At 35.0% G+C, this 16861-nt stretch overlaps 1 protein-coding gene across 1 annotated transcript in view; it reads right to left on the reverse strand.

Moving 5' to 3' along the window:
* Atf3 (Activating transcription factor 3) overlaps positions 1–16058 on the reverse strand; it is a 67196-nt gene extending 51138 nt beyond the window's left edge. The window contains exon 1 of the mRNA XM_067779270.1: positions 14681–16058. The gene's annotated coding sequence lies outside the window, so the exon portion shown is untranslated. The remainder of the gene's footprint in view (positions 1–14680) is intronic.
* Between the last annotated feature and the right edge of the window lie 803 nt (positions 16059–16861).

Below are 16861 nucleotides of genomic sequence, written 5' to 3' on the forward strand. Positions count from 1 at the left end.
GTAAGAACTTCCATACGGGTGAAATTGTCCGATTATACCTTTAAGTGAACAGAGAAGATATCTCCAACGTTACCAGTGGCGGTACGAAGAGGACGTGTAGAACAGAATCCGTAAGGGTATAAATAGAATAGAAAAAGGATATACCCGACAGTACCCGTAGGGGTACAAAAAGGTCCCGTCCGACACTACCCCTTCAGGCATAAACAGGTACAATTGGTCTCTCCATAGGACATGCTCAAACAAAATGGATCACTCCTCCAGGGTATAAAGAGAGTAGAAATAGGATCTGTCCGACAGTACCCATAGGGTATAAAGAGGACCCGTCCGACACTGCCCCTTCAGGCATAAACAGGTACAATTGGTCTCTCCATAGGACATGCTCAAACAAAATGGATCACTCAAATTCATATAAAATTATCAAAACTGGCTATATTCACATATTCTTTTTGCTAATCAGTCCGAGTTCATCCTAGCCCAATCGCATTTTTTGCAGGATGAGTACTTTATAAATGTATACATATGTAGCAAGCAGAAGCTAAAGCTGCCTTGACTTGAGACCTGTCTTTTACGGCCTGTTGAATGAATTTCGCACATTCCTAACCATTTATTCAACACTTTAAAATGCTTAACGTTACTTAGAAGTTTGTTGAGTTCTGGTTTTCTAAGTACCCACACAAGCGCCAAGTAAAACCGTAAAAAACGTTGACATGTATCGCCGACGTTAAAGCCGCCTTCGATAGTAGGAAATGGAGCTGCATATATAAACTAAAAATAAGCGGGACATAGTACTTGACATAGCAGTGTCAGCGCACTTGGACTTTGGCAACCGCGTCTCAATTGGCTGCCATAGTTTCGAAATAGCAACGAAATTATATATGAGAACCAGCTTAGTCCATATCATGCTAAAAATATGGGTGACTGGCGTAATTTATTGTTTGCGGAAAACCATTTAGACGGCTAAGCGCCAATAATGCTAGGAGAAGCATTTGTTGAAAAAGTTTAAACGAAATGGGGTTTATTTTATTCGAAAAGGCGTATTGCGAACTAAACTTATACTAAAAATAAAATGTACGATGTGGAACTAGAAAATCTCTCAATTCTAACCACACTTTCCGTTCTTTAAGAGGTAACGTTTATGATAACTTTTATACTCAGCTGAGCAGAGCTCACAGAGTATATTAACTTTGTTCGCATAACGGCAATCCATGTCCGTCCGTCCGTCCCTCCGTCCGTAAACACCATAACTTGAGTAAATTTTGAGGTATCCTGACGAAATATTGTATGCAGGTTCCTGGGCACTCATCAAATCGCTATTTAAAATGAACGAAATCGGACTATAACCACGCCCACTTTTTCGATATCGAAAATTTTGAAAAATCCAAAAAGTGCGATAATTCATTACCAAAGACGGATAAAGCGATGAAACTTGGTAGGTGGGTTGGCCTTATGACGTAGAATAAAAAATTAGTAAAGTTTTGGACAATGGGCGTGGCACCGCCCACTTTTGAAAGAAGGTAATTTGAAAGTTTTGCAAGCCGTAATTTGACAGTCGTTGAAGATAACATGATGAAATTTGGCAGGAACGTTACTACTATTACTATATATGTGCTAAATAAAAATTAGCTAAATCGGATGAAGAACACGCCCACTTAAAAAAAAAATTTTAAAAGTCAAATTTTAACAAAAAATTAATTATCTTTACAGTATATAAGTAAATTATGTCAATATTCAACTCCAGTAATTATATGGCGCAACAAAATACAAAAATAAACGAAATTTTCAAAATGGGCGTGGCTCCGCCCTTTTTCATTTAATTTGTCTAGAATACGTTTAATGCCATAAATCGAACAAAAACTAACCAATCCTTGTAAAAATTGGTAGGAGCATAGATTCTATGACGATAATTGTTTCCTTGAAAATGGGCGAAATCGGTTGAAGCCACGCCCAGTTTTTATACACAGTCGACTGTCTGTCCTTCCGCTCGGCCCTTAACACGATAACTTGAGCAAAAATCGATATATCTTTATTAAACTCAGTTCACGTACTTATCTGAACTCACTTTATCTTGGCACAAAAAATGGCCGAAATCCGACTATGACCACACACACTTTTTCGAAAATTACGAAAAATGAAAAAAAGTCCATAATTCTTTACCAAATATGAAAAAAGGGATGACACATTGTAATTCGATTGGTTTATTGACGCAAAATATAACTTTAGAAAAAACTTTGTAAAATGGGTGTGACACCTCCCATAGAATAAAATGAAAAAGTTCTGCAGGGCGAAATCAAAAGCCCTTGGAATCTTGGCAGGAATACTGTTCGTGGTATTACATATATAAATAAATTAACGGTACCCGACAGATGATGTTCTGGGTCACCCTGGTCCACATTTTGGTCGATATCTCGAAAACGCCTTCACATGTACAACTATGGATCACTCCCTTTTAAAACCCTCATTAACACCTTTCATTTGGTACCCATATCGTACAAACACATTCTAGAGTCACCCCTGGTCCACCTTCATGGCGATATCTCGAAAACGCGTCCACCTATAGAACTAAGGCCCACTCCCTTTAAAAATACTTATTAACACCTTTCATTTGATACCCATATCGTACAAACTAATTCTAGAGTCATCCCTGGTCCACCTTAATGGCGATATATCGAAAAGGCGTAGACCTATAGAACTATGGCGCACTCCCTTTTAAAATATTCTTTAATACCTTCCATTTGAAACCCATGTCATACAAACACATTCCAGGGTTACCCTAGGTTCATTTTCCTACATGGTGATTTTCCCTTATTTTATCTCCAAAGCTCTCAACTTAGCCTTGTTTACTTCTTTTAATTACGTTAACGCTTTTATTTAACAGCGTTTTAAAAACTAATGCTTTTTGCCATCTATTTCTCATATTTAAATATACCCAGATATGGAAAACATGTGTTATGTGTTAAAAATACGCAGGCGCATAACCCCATGACGGCAACGCAAAGGAAATGTAATAAAACGTAGTAATTATGTTATGCCACAATTTAAGGTAGATTAATTAGTAGCCCTCCACACTCTTTGCCGCTTGAGTAGGAATCGCAATGTGTATGTGCGTGACATTTAGTAATACAATATGCGTTTATCTGTATGTATGTATGAATGACTTATGCATACTTACATACATATATTACTTTATTTATGTTTATCGTGGGATTATGGGTGTGGTCACTGCTTACTTATTAACTTTTTGAAGTTAAAGCTTTTAGAAGGCCAACACCAAATTGCGTACGTTGTTGTTGCGCAATAGAGTCTAACTAATATAAGCTAGTATGTTTTAGTTCTTTCTAATTGTATTTCCTTACGCATCGCGATAAAAATTTTAAAATAAATCAAAATGGTAAAAAAAGAGGCGGTAATAATAAAAAGAGGGAAAAATTTTACATCCGTAGCGAAATGTTATTAATAAAGTGCGTTTTTATTTACTAACAAATTTCGGTTTATGAATGCATTAAGAAAAGTTTACACGCATTATTCAAGTATCATAAAATTAAAAAATAAAAATCTCAAATACTTATGCCTATATTATAAATTCGCGTTACAAAATTTCACTTTCAACTTCATATTTAAGTAATTTGCTTCAAACAAAAAATACTCGTTTTAGTCCGGAAATAGGCGCCCACGTATTATTGCTACTGCACCGCTTTTAAGTCGCAATCAATGAATGAAATACTGAAACACTCAGTAGAGACAAAGAGAATTGTGTGAATACGCGCCTCTACTACTATGAACACGTTCGTATGTATATAATTGATGAATGGATGAACTTATGAATTGACTGTTTCGTAGGCAGTTTTGTCGACTGTCATAACTTATGTACATACAGTTTCTGCTGCATTGCACCCACGCTACAGCCGCTCAGTTATATTCGTATAAGCACCCACACGACACCTGCCTACTTCAGAATTAACTGCGCTGCTTGCCTCCGTTACTATTGCAGTTGCCCTTGCCTTCTAGCTAACCTGCAGTCAAAACACATAGTTGTAAACTACTTCACGACTGCTATGAAACTTAAGCCAACTATATCATTACCATATAAGTAACTGGCGCTTTTAATTTAGTTGTCAGATTTAGTTCAAATGTAACCGGGAAAGGTGGAATGGTGGCTGGGCATTCGGTTGACATGGCAGAGATCATAGGTTTGAGTCCTCCTAACTCAGTGGAGGGACAGATTTTTATGTTAACACACATGGACGTCAAAACGAATACTGTCTAGGCGTTAGTAGTTCTAGTTAGCGGATTTTCTCGCAGGGTGCATAGTACTTGTTCACGTTCATACTCATATCCATCTTAAATTTCTTGTGACTGTTGCTTTACCCTTAATCAACACCTGTTGATAGCACGTGTAAAGCACACGACAAAATAAAAATATAAATCTATAAATATTTAGAACAGTTTTTTTTCCACTGTGTGACAGCAAATTTTTAATTCTTGTAAACTTAAAACAAATAAACGAATATTGCTAATTTTGTCCGACCAATTACAAATAATTTCAACACAATTTAACTTTTGTTGAAAGAGACATGACAAAAAATTTATTTATTAAATTATAAATTATAAATATACATACATATATATAAAGCTATGTACGTGTTTTGACATTTCAATGTCCAAGTGATTTATTGCTATCACATTTTATATGTACATACATACATGCGTTTGTATATACAGCAGCGATCACGAAAATAGCAGTGGCAATTTTTTTATGAAATTTCGTCGCAAGAATTCGTCTTCTTCAATTTTTGATAATTTAAGAAAACACTTTCATGAAATTGTAACTAACACTATGGAAACCAATCTCAGAAATTCGATAAATTTATACGAAAATCACGAACTTTTAATTTAGAGTTTGCTGAATGTTTTTGATTATCACAGGTTATAGGTCTCTCAAAACTCGTATCGATTTTAGAAACTTTTTTTGGAAAGGTGTTTTTTGATTTTTTTATTCATACAAATGGAGTTAATAAATAAATACAAGGCGCGATAGCCTCTGAAGAGATTTTAGGCCGAGCTTGTCTCCAATTTTGCGTCGTGTTCCTTTAAGGGCTAATTCAACTTCCTTAACCCTAACGCCATAGTCGTAACCATACCTATATCCATAACCATCTCCAATGTGATCGATTAATGGTGCCTTAACCTAAAAATCGTGAAAATTTCATAAAAATGAAGAAAACGCAAAAAATTACAAACATGTTCCACAAAAAATAAGTCTCTTAGTCATAACGTATCCAATACAATGAATAAAATCTACAAAAATTTATTAAATTCACCAACTCAAATATTTTTAGGTTATGGATATGGCGAGAAACCAAAAAACAATTGGTTGGCTATGGTATGGTTATGGCGTTAGCGTTATGGTATGGCACCATTAATCGATTACATTGATTTCGATAAGGTAGGTTCGATCAGCTGTTTTATCTGGTTATGGTGATATGGTTATAAGTCACCATTAATTGGCCCTTTAACCTACATACATGTTTTACGCCGACTCCAAACGACATCTACAAGGCAGATGAGGTTTCACTAGGAATATTTCATGGCTCGGAGTGTTTGCTAAACCACTGCCGAGGGCGACCCCTCCTAGCAAAACTTTGTTCTAATTGAAAACACTTGTTTCTAAATGTTTGATGTTGCTTTGCCCGGTAATCGAACCCAGGATCTTCGTGGTACGCGGAGCACGCAACCTACACACCACGAAGGGAGTATGTTTTATTTTTTATAAGAAAGAAAATCTGAAATTGAAATTGGGCTACAAAACTGCAAATTCAAAAACGTTGAGAAAACTCTAAAAAAAAGGTTTGAAACTATCGTCAAATTTTCTCAAATTATTCCGAAAAGATTTTTGAATTTGGTTTCCATAGCTTCAATTACTTAATTTATGAACTTTTTTTCATAAATTATCGAAAATAAAATAGAGGAATTTAATTAACGAAAGTTGACAAAAATTGCCACTGCTGCTTACGTGCCCGCTGCTGTATGCATATAACACAAACAAATTAGCTCCAAGGGAATCAGTAAATATGCCCGAAATACGACTGCTATCTACAGACCTTAGAATATGAAGGATGTTAACTTATATATCAGGCAGCTGAAACTATGGAAACGTATCAAAATCTTATTTTCTTCGTGCATTGTTTTAAACAGAACTCAAACAGTAAACAATGCCGATAGTTGATAGTTCACCGATTGTTCAGATCAGTGTTTGTCATTTAAATATAAATAAAAATTTGGCAATTTAAAGCGATAAGTTTCCGGCCCTTATTTTGATCGAGTCTAGACCCCTGACCTTTGAATATTTAAGTTTTTAGTAACTGTAGATAATGTAATTTTGTTTGTATAAATTTAAAGTCACATACGGACTCAAATTTGTTTAATCGTAGTAAAACGAACAACAATTTACAATTTTTTAGGAGTCTAATTATTGTATTTAATTACCAGTCTGTGATATTTATACATATTTGCGTGTGTATAAATATAGAATGCTTTGATTGTTTCTATGTATGTAAGATACCTTTGGAAAAACCTTATTATACGAGAAGTTGGAGTCGCAAGGTCAAGGTTCATATCGTGGGTGAACAATTGGCGATGCTATCAGAAAAATATTCTGAAGTATGACAAAAGGTGGCAGTAAATCATAAAGTCGGATTCGATTGCCGTTAAGAAGATTGCTACATAGAACGGTGCAGTAATTTATTACATTTTGATTATGTGGCTGCTTAAAAAGTAATTTGGAAACAATTTCCGACTTTTTGCCCGAAAAAATTGTTTCCGCTCTTGATGTTTGCTCAGGGAGTAATAGAATTTAAGTCGCGTTGACTAAATATGTTCAAAGTCATTAAAATGTTTTGAAGCGCCAATTTATTTTTGTTTCTGGCTTTATTTTTTGCAGGTAGCTAGTCACGCATGAGCGAATGAGTTTGTTGTTATTTAATGTTTATTTATAGGGTCTACACAGTCGCGTCTGAGGCGCGAGTCAAATAATAGAATGACTAACGTAACAAACAATTTTAATTAACTTGAATAAACAACAAATATCAAAATCACTGAATTAGGTAGAGTTCGTTTTAGAGGTATGGCTCCTTCGGCAAAGTTTCTTATTTTGATCCCTAGAATACGATTTTCACAGAGCAATGAGCGATTTTTAAATCGACCCGCCCTACTGATTATGTAACCGGATTCGAAAGAAATTTCTTTTGCATTTAAAAAAAAATGTATGTAATTTGATATCATTCGAATCGAGTTACAGAATTGCACATCTAGTTATCTATGATACGGATATTATGGACACATTCAGTCTGTGAGGTCTTCCAGTTCAACCTTATCTATGATACTAAAATTGCTCTCTGAAAATCTCGCAACCCTATGCGAGTAGAAATGGATAGCAGACCACAACCTCCGGATAATAAGTCAAGCACAAGATATATTTACATTTTGGTATTAAATTTGGTTTTTTATTTAGCCAATACTCATTTATGTACATGCGAGTACTTACATATGTGCACAACATATTACGCGTAAATGTTGGAAAATAACATACATAATGGAAATGGCAAAGGTTCAATTTCGGAAACCAAATGGAGCCCGTTTGAGTACTTTTTCAGGTTCTAAGTTTTTTATGTTCTCTAATTAGCGTTTGGCTGCGTTGACTTCCATTTTTAAGCGGACACAGTTGTGAATTTGCGCAAATTAATTTATTTATTTTGCAAATTAAATTTGCACTTAATTTCTACCGACAATTTCGTTACATAATGTATGTATATGTATATATTACTCATTATAATGTCGTTAAGTATATTTATGCAGCTATTTTCATAAATACGCACATATGTACAGAGCCGCTGGAAGGCAGGAAGAAGCGCTGCCACTATGTTCCTTCTCGCTTATTGCATTTTTTGTTGGTTACCAATACATATCTACAGTGTAAGTACATAAGTATTTTCATCGTTAATAAGCGCTCAACCGCCCAGCCGATTTTGGCTAACTGACATGACCAGCCAGTTGAGCAAGTTGAGCGCTTATTAACGATGAAAATACTTGGTTGCATCTATGTACCACACTTATAAATGTTAATCTGTTAAACTCGGTGAAACAAGATCTAATATAGGGAATTTTGCAAACAACTGAATTCGAATTTCGCAGAAAAGGAAGCAGCTTTGTTTTTGGGTTCTAGTCTTATATATGTACTTACAAGTGTACCCGGCAGACTTTGTTTTGCCCAAATTGGCTTGCCTACATTGAAAAAGTGAGGGGAAGCCCTCTTCTCTCTTTATACCATTCTCGCCTACTTTGTCATTCCATTTATTTCCCTCCCACTTCAACTCTCACTCTTCCCACTCCCACTCTCTCGCCCTCACCTACTCCCAATCTCAATCCCACTCTCAATACTTAGTCCCACTCTCACTCCAACCCCCTCTCACTCCCATTCCCGCTCCAAATCTCGCTGCCACTCCCACTGCTAATCCAACTCTCTCTCCCACTGTACCCCACTCATATATGGAAATTATATAATACATTTTGCATACCTTCTTAAAATAACTTCGGAGATAAGGCGAATTTAAATTTTTCTTAATAAAGGACGTCGCACCGCCTACTTTCCAAAATCAAATTTTCTAAGCCATCCTTCAGCCATAACGATAGAAAAGAAAATTATTAAAATTGCGCAACAGATTTCTCGGTATATTTAATTTAGGGTGACGTTTTATGTATAGTATTGATTTAGTTGTTTTTGCTTTAAGGTTATACATACATACATATGTATATCATTTAGCTTAATTAAGTAGTTTACTTTTCATCTTTTTGTTTTTTTATTTTGACGCATATTTTTGAGTTAACTACCTTATAAATCACACTGAAGAACTTCTCCTATTTGTGGCTCAGACCACTTAAGCCAATAAACTACCAAATTATAGCAAAACTTGTCTCAACTAATTATTATTTAATTACTTTGTCGGAAATGATCAAACACCGCCCGCTTATCCATATTTTTATACCTTTTATGAACATGAAATGATATATTCAATTTGCTATGACTGTCATAAATTGTTACTACTTAAAGAAGAAGAGATTTGCCCACCATTGTATTGTATGAAATTTGACTACTATAACAGACATATGTGTATGCCGCGAATAACACAAAGAAGGGAGTTTTTTTGTAATTCCTCATTTCAGTTAGTAGACTTGAAACTTCAGGAGAGGGTGACGTATATACAAAGTTTTCTAAAAAAATCGACAAGATCGGTTGTATTATATCGTCGGTCCTATGGAAGACTAGCACGTTTCAAATTCCTATGGAAGGCAAACACGGTTCATGTTCGCGTGTAAGATGTGGAGTGGAACGTTTCATTTGTTCGTGAATCGTGCTAGTTTATCACGCGACCAACGAACCATACTATTCTTTCACGCAAATAATGAACTTTGGTTAACAGAAAAGTGTTCGTCTTCAAAATCACATATCTAAAAAAGGGGACATACTAAGGCTTTCGTAACAGAAGTAATGCCTTAAAATATTTTATAGAATTACTTTTCGAAAGTTTAAAAAATGCATAAGATAACTGCGTATTTCGATCCGATATTAAGCATCTTTTCCACGTTTTTCGAAATTGCTTAACCCAAATATTAAAAACTTAATAAGACCATAGGAAAGAAGTTTGACCAAAGTACGCAAAACGACTTTGAGGTTTTACTTCATGGGCCTGGGACCTTCTATTATAAGCTTGTTTCGCCCAGGCGCCTTTTGAGCTAAGCGCGCTTTATATGCCTAAAGTTCACAAAATTATAGCTTGTGTTGAGAAACATAAATGGAGAATTCAACAACAAACGTGTATATTTGCATACATCAAAGCTTTCAAACATTTAATATTAAAAAGAAAACAAAGGAAATAGAATTTTAAGAAAACAAAATAATTAGAATAAAAAATGAAACAACTTAAAATCTTCCAGATATGTACGTTAGACTGGGTCGATTTATTATTCGATGTCGCGTCATCGATTTTTCGATAGGATTTGGGCACAGGAAAAAAAGTTCCACTGCGCATACCCAAAAAACTAATTTTCGAGCCTGCGAAAAAAAAATCGCGAAAGGGTAAATTTTTCCAAAAAATATTTTTTTTTTTTCAAAAAACTGTTGTAAAAACGGTGGCTATAACAGTTTTTTGAAAAAAAAAAAAAATATTTTTTGGGTTTTGGGGAGTGTTTTGGTCGAAAAATTTACCCTTTCGCCATTTTTTTTCGCAGGCTCGAAAATTAGTTTTTTGGGTATGCGCGGTGGAACTTTTTTTCCTGAGCGCAAATCCATACAAATGGACTAGGTTAATGTACGTACTAATACTTCTATACACTCATTGAAATACATACACATATCCATAAATATAGTATGTTCACACCAAATATATTTGAGTTAATGTGCTTCAAGGTTAGGAGGGAAGTAGAAAAGTAAAAACAAAAACCAATAAAATAATAACAGCCGCCATTAAAACAACAGCAACTACAATATTTACAAAAACAGTGCGAACGCCAAATTAACAAAAACGAAAAAGCAACATGAAAAATACTGGCAAGTAGGAGCAAGATTGTTGCTGAATTGAAAAAAAAAATGTGACGAGTTCTCTTCTGCGTGTGTTTTTAGGCATTTTTTGGTAGCTTGCTTTGCGGGATATTCGCGGGTATCGATGGGGCTTGCTTGAACAGAAAGCAATAAATTTTGGCTGGAACAGCGGCAGTGTGTTAGAAGCGTAAAGCCGGAGTCATTGGTGCCGTATGTCGTATCGCTGTATCCGTATCCCTAACGTAATCAGCTGTTTATCGTTACGACGGTAAACCAAAACCCAATTGGTTGGCTACGATACGGTTACGATCTTAGCGGCACCAATAATCGATTGCATTGATTCTCATAAGGTTGGTCGAATCAGCTGTTATAAGGTTACCGATACGGTTACCGATAAAGCACCAATGTCTCTAGCTTTAAGCTTAAAGGGGCGAGTGGTTTTAATTATAAGCGCCAAACGAGTTCTTTGTCTGTTAAAAATTAAAATTAAAAAAAGGTTAACTGAATTTGGATGTAAAAAAATAACTAAACAATTTTTCTATCGCGTAAATAGAAAAACAGGCGTAAAATTAAAAAAGGTTCACAGTTAATCTATTAGCGTTTTCTTTTCTGAAATAAAGTGTTGCCTAAGTAAATGGTAAAGCCTTAATAGAGTTACTCCTACCTCAGAAAATTTTCAACATTTATAGTGCATGGAAAGAACATAAATGGCTACCCCGTGTATTAGCGCTGTCAATGATAATAAAAATTCATCAGCAATTATTACATTCATTTCATATTTCTTCGCTAAAAACTTGTGAAGTTACGAAAATAAATTGTTACGATCGGCTGGTTTAGCAGAGTTGCACTGCCACACCGCCATTTTATGCAGGGTAAAAGTTTAACGCATTCGCGTTGCGAGCAGGCAACAATTTTCACAAAAGAAGGAAATACCCCGTAAAGGCGCTACCTGTTTTTAGAATAGAACAAAATATACCTTGGACTGTGCAGTAGTAAAATGCGTCTATGCATTTTGAAAGCCTTAAAGTTTAGTACAATTCTCAAAAACGATGTTTTAGTATAATTTTCCATACAAATATCGTGAAAGACCACGGGCTAGTTGCCTTTAATTAGTAAGGAAACTTAATATTCATAGTCGATTACATTTTGTGAAGTATTTTTTTTTTCATATCATATGAAATAGTATGAACAAATCGGTCCAAAAAAATTAATTGACCTTTTAAATCCTCTTTAGTTATGCAGAAATATTACATATATGATGCTACGCGGGAAAAGACCCCTAACTCGAAAAAGAATCAATATTTTTGTAACGATATATTACAAATCAGAGTTCGTTTTTGAAATTGATAATACGCGGAGATCGATATCTTTATTGTTTTTTGAGTTATTAGCAATCAAAGTCGACGGTAATTGTGCCGTAAACGGGCGATCATGCGAAAGCTAGCGCACCTCGATCGCCGTGAAAAATCAACAGCATTCGAGTTAGGGGCCTTTTCTCGCGGAGCGTCACATACATATGTAAATGTGTACAGCACTTTGCAACCCTTCAAAGAAACGCATAACAGAAAACTAAGTATGTTTAAAATTTTCCTCATATTTGATCTAATCGCCTCGATTTCGCGTTCCGTTCTATATTCACAGGGTTCAATATGATTATTAGCGGCCCCATCTCTTTTAATATTAGTTCTATTATATTTTGGCAGGGTTTATACATACATCAGTGTATAAATTTCGAATAAGTACAGCTTATGCCTTTTCGACATCTTCACTTGGTCTTAAAATTCGTATTTAGTATAAATCTTGCCTTTTATGTTGCATACTGCGAAGTTAACTAATCATCCCCCTAAATACGCATTTATTTTCATTTACCACCCTTGAAAACTGTCTTGTAGTTTGCTAAGCTATAGCTGGTTGTTGTAAGTCGAAATGCCCTTACATAAAATGTATGCATGATCTGTTTACATTAGGGTTTCATTTTACTTTTTTCTTAAAGAGTACTGGCAAACGTAATATATCTCGTAGAAAAAGACTATCACATAAGCAAATAGAACTAAGCAACTCATTACATGACAATCTTACTTGTTTTTTTTTTTTTTTTTGCAATTAAAATAAAGTTTTCACGAAAAGAGATTTATAGAAATGACACAAGACATGATACAAGTTCTAAAATGCTCAAAGTGTTTTTTAAGTAAAAGAAGTTTAAGAAAATTGTGCAATGTTGCATTTGTTTAGCTAAAACCTTGTCTGCTAGATCTGCCTGAACTTGATCATCATTTATTGGTGCTTAACCGCTTAAGGGATTTTGGCCGTTTCCTCATAAGTCACGCCCAGCTATCCCTGTTTTCTTCCTTCACCTGCCTCTCCCAACTTAGTGTGGTAGTGTCGACTGAAATACTTTCTTGGTCGAACATGACATGACCTAGCCAACGAAGCCTTTGTGTTTTTATTCGCTGCTCTATCTTCGTATCTGCGTATAGCTAATGCAGCTCATCAGTATACCTATTTATCTATTTCGACACTCTTCCGGAGAGCTTTTCGCTCGAACACTCCAAGAGCCATCTCATCTTCTCTCGACATTGTCCATGATTTCCAGCCATACATAAGCGTATGTAGACCGTGATTTTTGTTCGCCGGGAGAGGATTTTACTATTCAATTTCCTGCACAGTCCAAAGTATACTTGGTGGCAAATGTTATATTCCGCTTGACTTGTAAGCCGATATTGTTTTAGCTGTTACAGCTGGTTCTCAAATAGAAACAGAAATCTTTCGAAGTCTCGAATGTATATATATCAACAGTGACGTGGCTACCAAGGCGCTAATGCACTGATTGTTGCTTGGATATCAGCAAGTACTTAGTTTTGTCCTCATTTACCGCAAGACCTACTTTGTATGCCTCTTTATCTAATCCAGAGAAGGCAGAACTCACGGCGCGTTTGTTAAAGCAAATAATATCTATATCATCAATATTCGGCTGTAATTGTACGTTCTTATAATAGATTGTACCATTACGGTTTAGTTCTGCTGTTAGAACTACCTTTTCTTCAAAACAAGGCGTAATTATAAGGAAAGCGCTTGAAATTCGCTTTAAATTGCCCATACAAGAGAGTGTGGGCGATAAGGCGTATGCCAGTCGTTTACGATCCCATGTCATGAACTGAATATTTTTTCAAAAGGAAAGTTCATTATTTTACATTCTTCTTCTGTGTATTTATTAAGATACCTCGATATAGCAAGTAAGCTTTTTCTACTCACGAGGGTACTTTTTAAGAAAACAAAAAAAGTGCTGATTCAAAATTCCTTGGTTGGAACTAAAAAACTTATCTTCTGATGCTTCAAAATTCAATATGTGCGATAGGAAACTAGAAGAGAAGAGATAAGATAATTAGGGGTACCGTCAAAACTTGGCAACATGCCAAGAAGTACGATAACGCACGGCGCACATCAAATAAATTAATTTATACAAAAAAAAAAATTTTATACATAAAGTGAAAATATTTGGAAACGCATTCGTACGCCATGCGACCGGCAGAATCATGGCGCAATGATACAAGGTGGCAGCGCGGGTGGAAAAGCAGCCATAAATTAATTGGGTGCGTATGTATGCGTGTATGTGCACATAATATACACACATTAACGTATGTATATTTGTATCATATATAATCAGATCGTTTGTATGTAGTTTTTACGCATTTTACATAAATAAATATGTTTGTAAATGACCAAAAAGTTGGTGGCTCACTAAATAACAAATATGAATGAGTTGCGATGAACCATTGACATATTTATTATCATCATCAAATATGCATTGCATACCTACTTTATGCATAGAAGATGCCTATGGATGGTTGGAATATGTATGTGCATGTGAGTATGCGTTTTAGAGCATTTGTATGTGTATTTGTTTGTTTGTGCTAAAAAAAAAAACACCTGTTGATGGGGACTGTTGCTACCTGTTCTTACTTAATTCCGCTGCGGATGAATTTGCTTGATTTTTAATTATATATGTATGTATATATCTATGTACATATACATGTACATGCAAAGAATAAATTGCTGTACCGGGTGTTTTCACTTTTTGTGAACACTTACCATTCTTTTAACGCTTAATTCTACAAATATTTTGTATTTTTTAGATGAGTGCAATGTTTCCTCACAAATAAGCACTGCGAAATACACTAAACACCAATTCATGTGTAAATTAGTATGAACGTATGTTTGTAAGTAATTCACATATACATATGAACTATGCGTGAATGTATATTAACACCAGTAAGGATTCATACAAAATAATTCAAACTTTTCACTTCTCTTCAAATTTGCATTTATCAATTTTTCGACTCTTCATTGATTTTTTAAGGAATTCAAATATTTTGATTTTTTAAGGATTTTATTTTGGTATGAGCTTTCCGCTCAAAAAATACAAAAGGTTAACCATTTCAATTAGGCACTGGTAAAGCTTTTATATTGTTTTCGCTGCACTGTTAATAATATTACTTTATAGAATTCAAATGGCATTGAACATATACATATATATATCTGTACATATGTATATATTGGTCGAGCTGTCACAAAGGCACTAAATTCAAACAACTCGAAAGGCACTCCAAAACACCGCGAACAAAATTTCAATTTTGCTTTCACTTAATATGGTCGTTGTTTTTTTGTTTGTTTATAGTTAACTTTATAAACAAATTGATTTTTTAAACACGACTTATTATTTTTTTTTTTTTTGATGTCTTTTACATGAAATGAGCCGTTGTCAACCGTTTTTGTAAAACGCGAGCGTTTGTTGCTTTCGCAACGAGTCCAACACATTAAATAAACTTATGTGCAAATTTTGAATTTGCTTAAAGCGACAACACCTAAGCTAATAGCAAAGTTGACATTAGCAACAGAGACGTTGACAGCAACGACGACAGCAATTTAAAGCAGCTCGTTGAGGACGACCGACCGATTGTTTCTATTCTAACGGCGATAGCAGCAGCACTATTTCCGAAACGTTAGCCGCGACCTCCTTGCCACTTTTAGAGAGCGAGAGCATTTATCGCACATCAGTCTAATTCTATATGTTTGCTGTTCTCTAGTATGCTATTTATGTATGTATACTATCATTAACACCAGCGTGAAGTTTCTACCACCACAATATTGGTGGTTGTTTTTAATTCTCAAAGCTGCTGAAGTCGGATTTAAGCAAAAAAAAATTAACACTAACCGAACATTTGGCAGAAGAAAGCCCAGCAATGCATTATAATTTCTTTGACACAATTTAAACAGAAATATATACAACGTCCTGATTATAAATGAATCATTATAGAGTCAAAGATGTTGGCTTTATTCGGTATTTGACAGTTAAAGTCAATTTTTGGTGTTGACAAAAAAAAAATTTGCAAAGAAAGTTTTGCAAAAGTTATTAAGGTGTTTTTGAAATGATATAAGTAAGGTATGTTTCACTGGACATGAGCACTAGCACCGTTTAAATATTGAACGTCCGAGTCCAGCGCACGATAAGAACTGAAATTTTGTATTGTGGAATTGAAGCCAACCCAATTGAAGTCGCAACAAAATGCCGAAGTTGGCAGCGTGTTAGACAGCCAAAAAGCTAAAAGCTCTGGAGAGCTACTCTTCAATATAAAAAATGAGCTATATTCACCCAACACAACAACATACCATCAAACAAAAGTAAAACAGAAATGAAAACGTAAACAACGAAAAACATTTTAGTAAACTCGTGTGCGCTAACATCTATGCATACATACATATCTCCAAAAATATACATATACATTGACTTTTGCTTGTTTAGTGCATACATACGTAGATACAAATACTATGGTGCTCGAATTAAAATTTTTCTGGCGAGAAGATATTTTTCAAACATAGTGGTTTTTACCATGGTTCACTGTCACCACCTGACAATTAACCAGATTATGACAGTTCGTGCTACCATCTCAACAAAAAAAAACTCCTTATATTTTTACTTACAAATATAATTGGCGCTTAACAAGGAATAACGGAAAATCGCTCCAATAAACATTTTTAAAAATATCCGACAAGTCACGTTGCTCGCAGATATAGGAGTTTTTACCAAAGAATTTTGAAAAATAAAGATGTTGCATGCGCGAACTTCAGTGGAACGCAGCGGAACTTCACAAAATTCTAGTAGGTTACTTCCACCACACCACAAACTTTAGCACAATTTTTAACATAATTTAAGCACACAAAATACACTGATTGGAGTTTTAGAGGGTAAAAAAAAAATTCTGAACAGATTAG

The sequence above is a fragment of the Eurosta solidaginis genome, chromosome 4 (assembly GCF_040869045.1).
Source record: "Eurosta solidaginis isolate ZX-2024a chromosome 4, ASM4086904v1, whole genome shotgun sequence".
In the NCBI taxonomy this organism is placed as follows: Eukaryota; Metazoa; Arthropoda; class Insecta; order Diptera; family Tephritidae; genus Eurosta; species Eurosta solidaginis.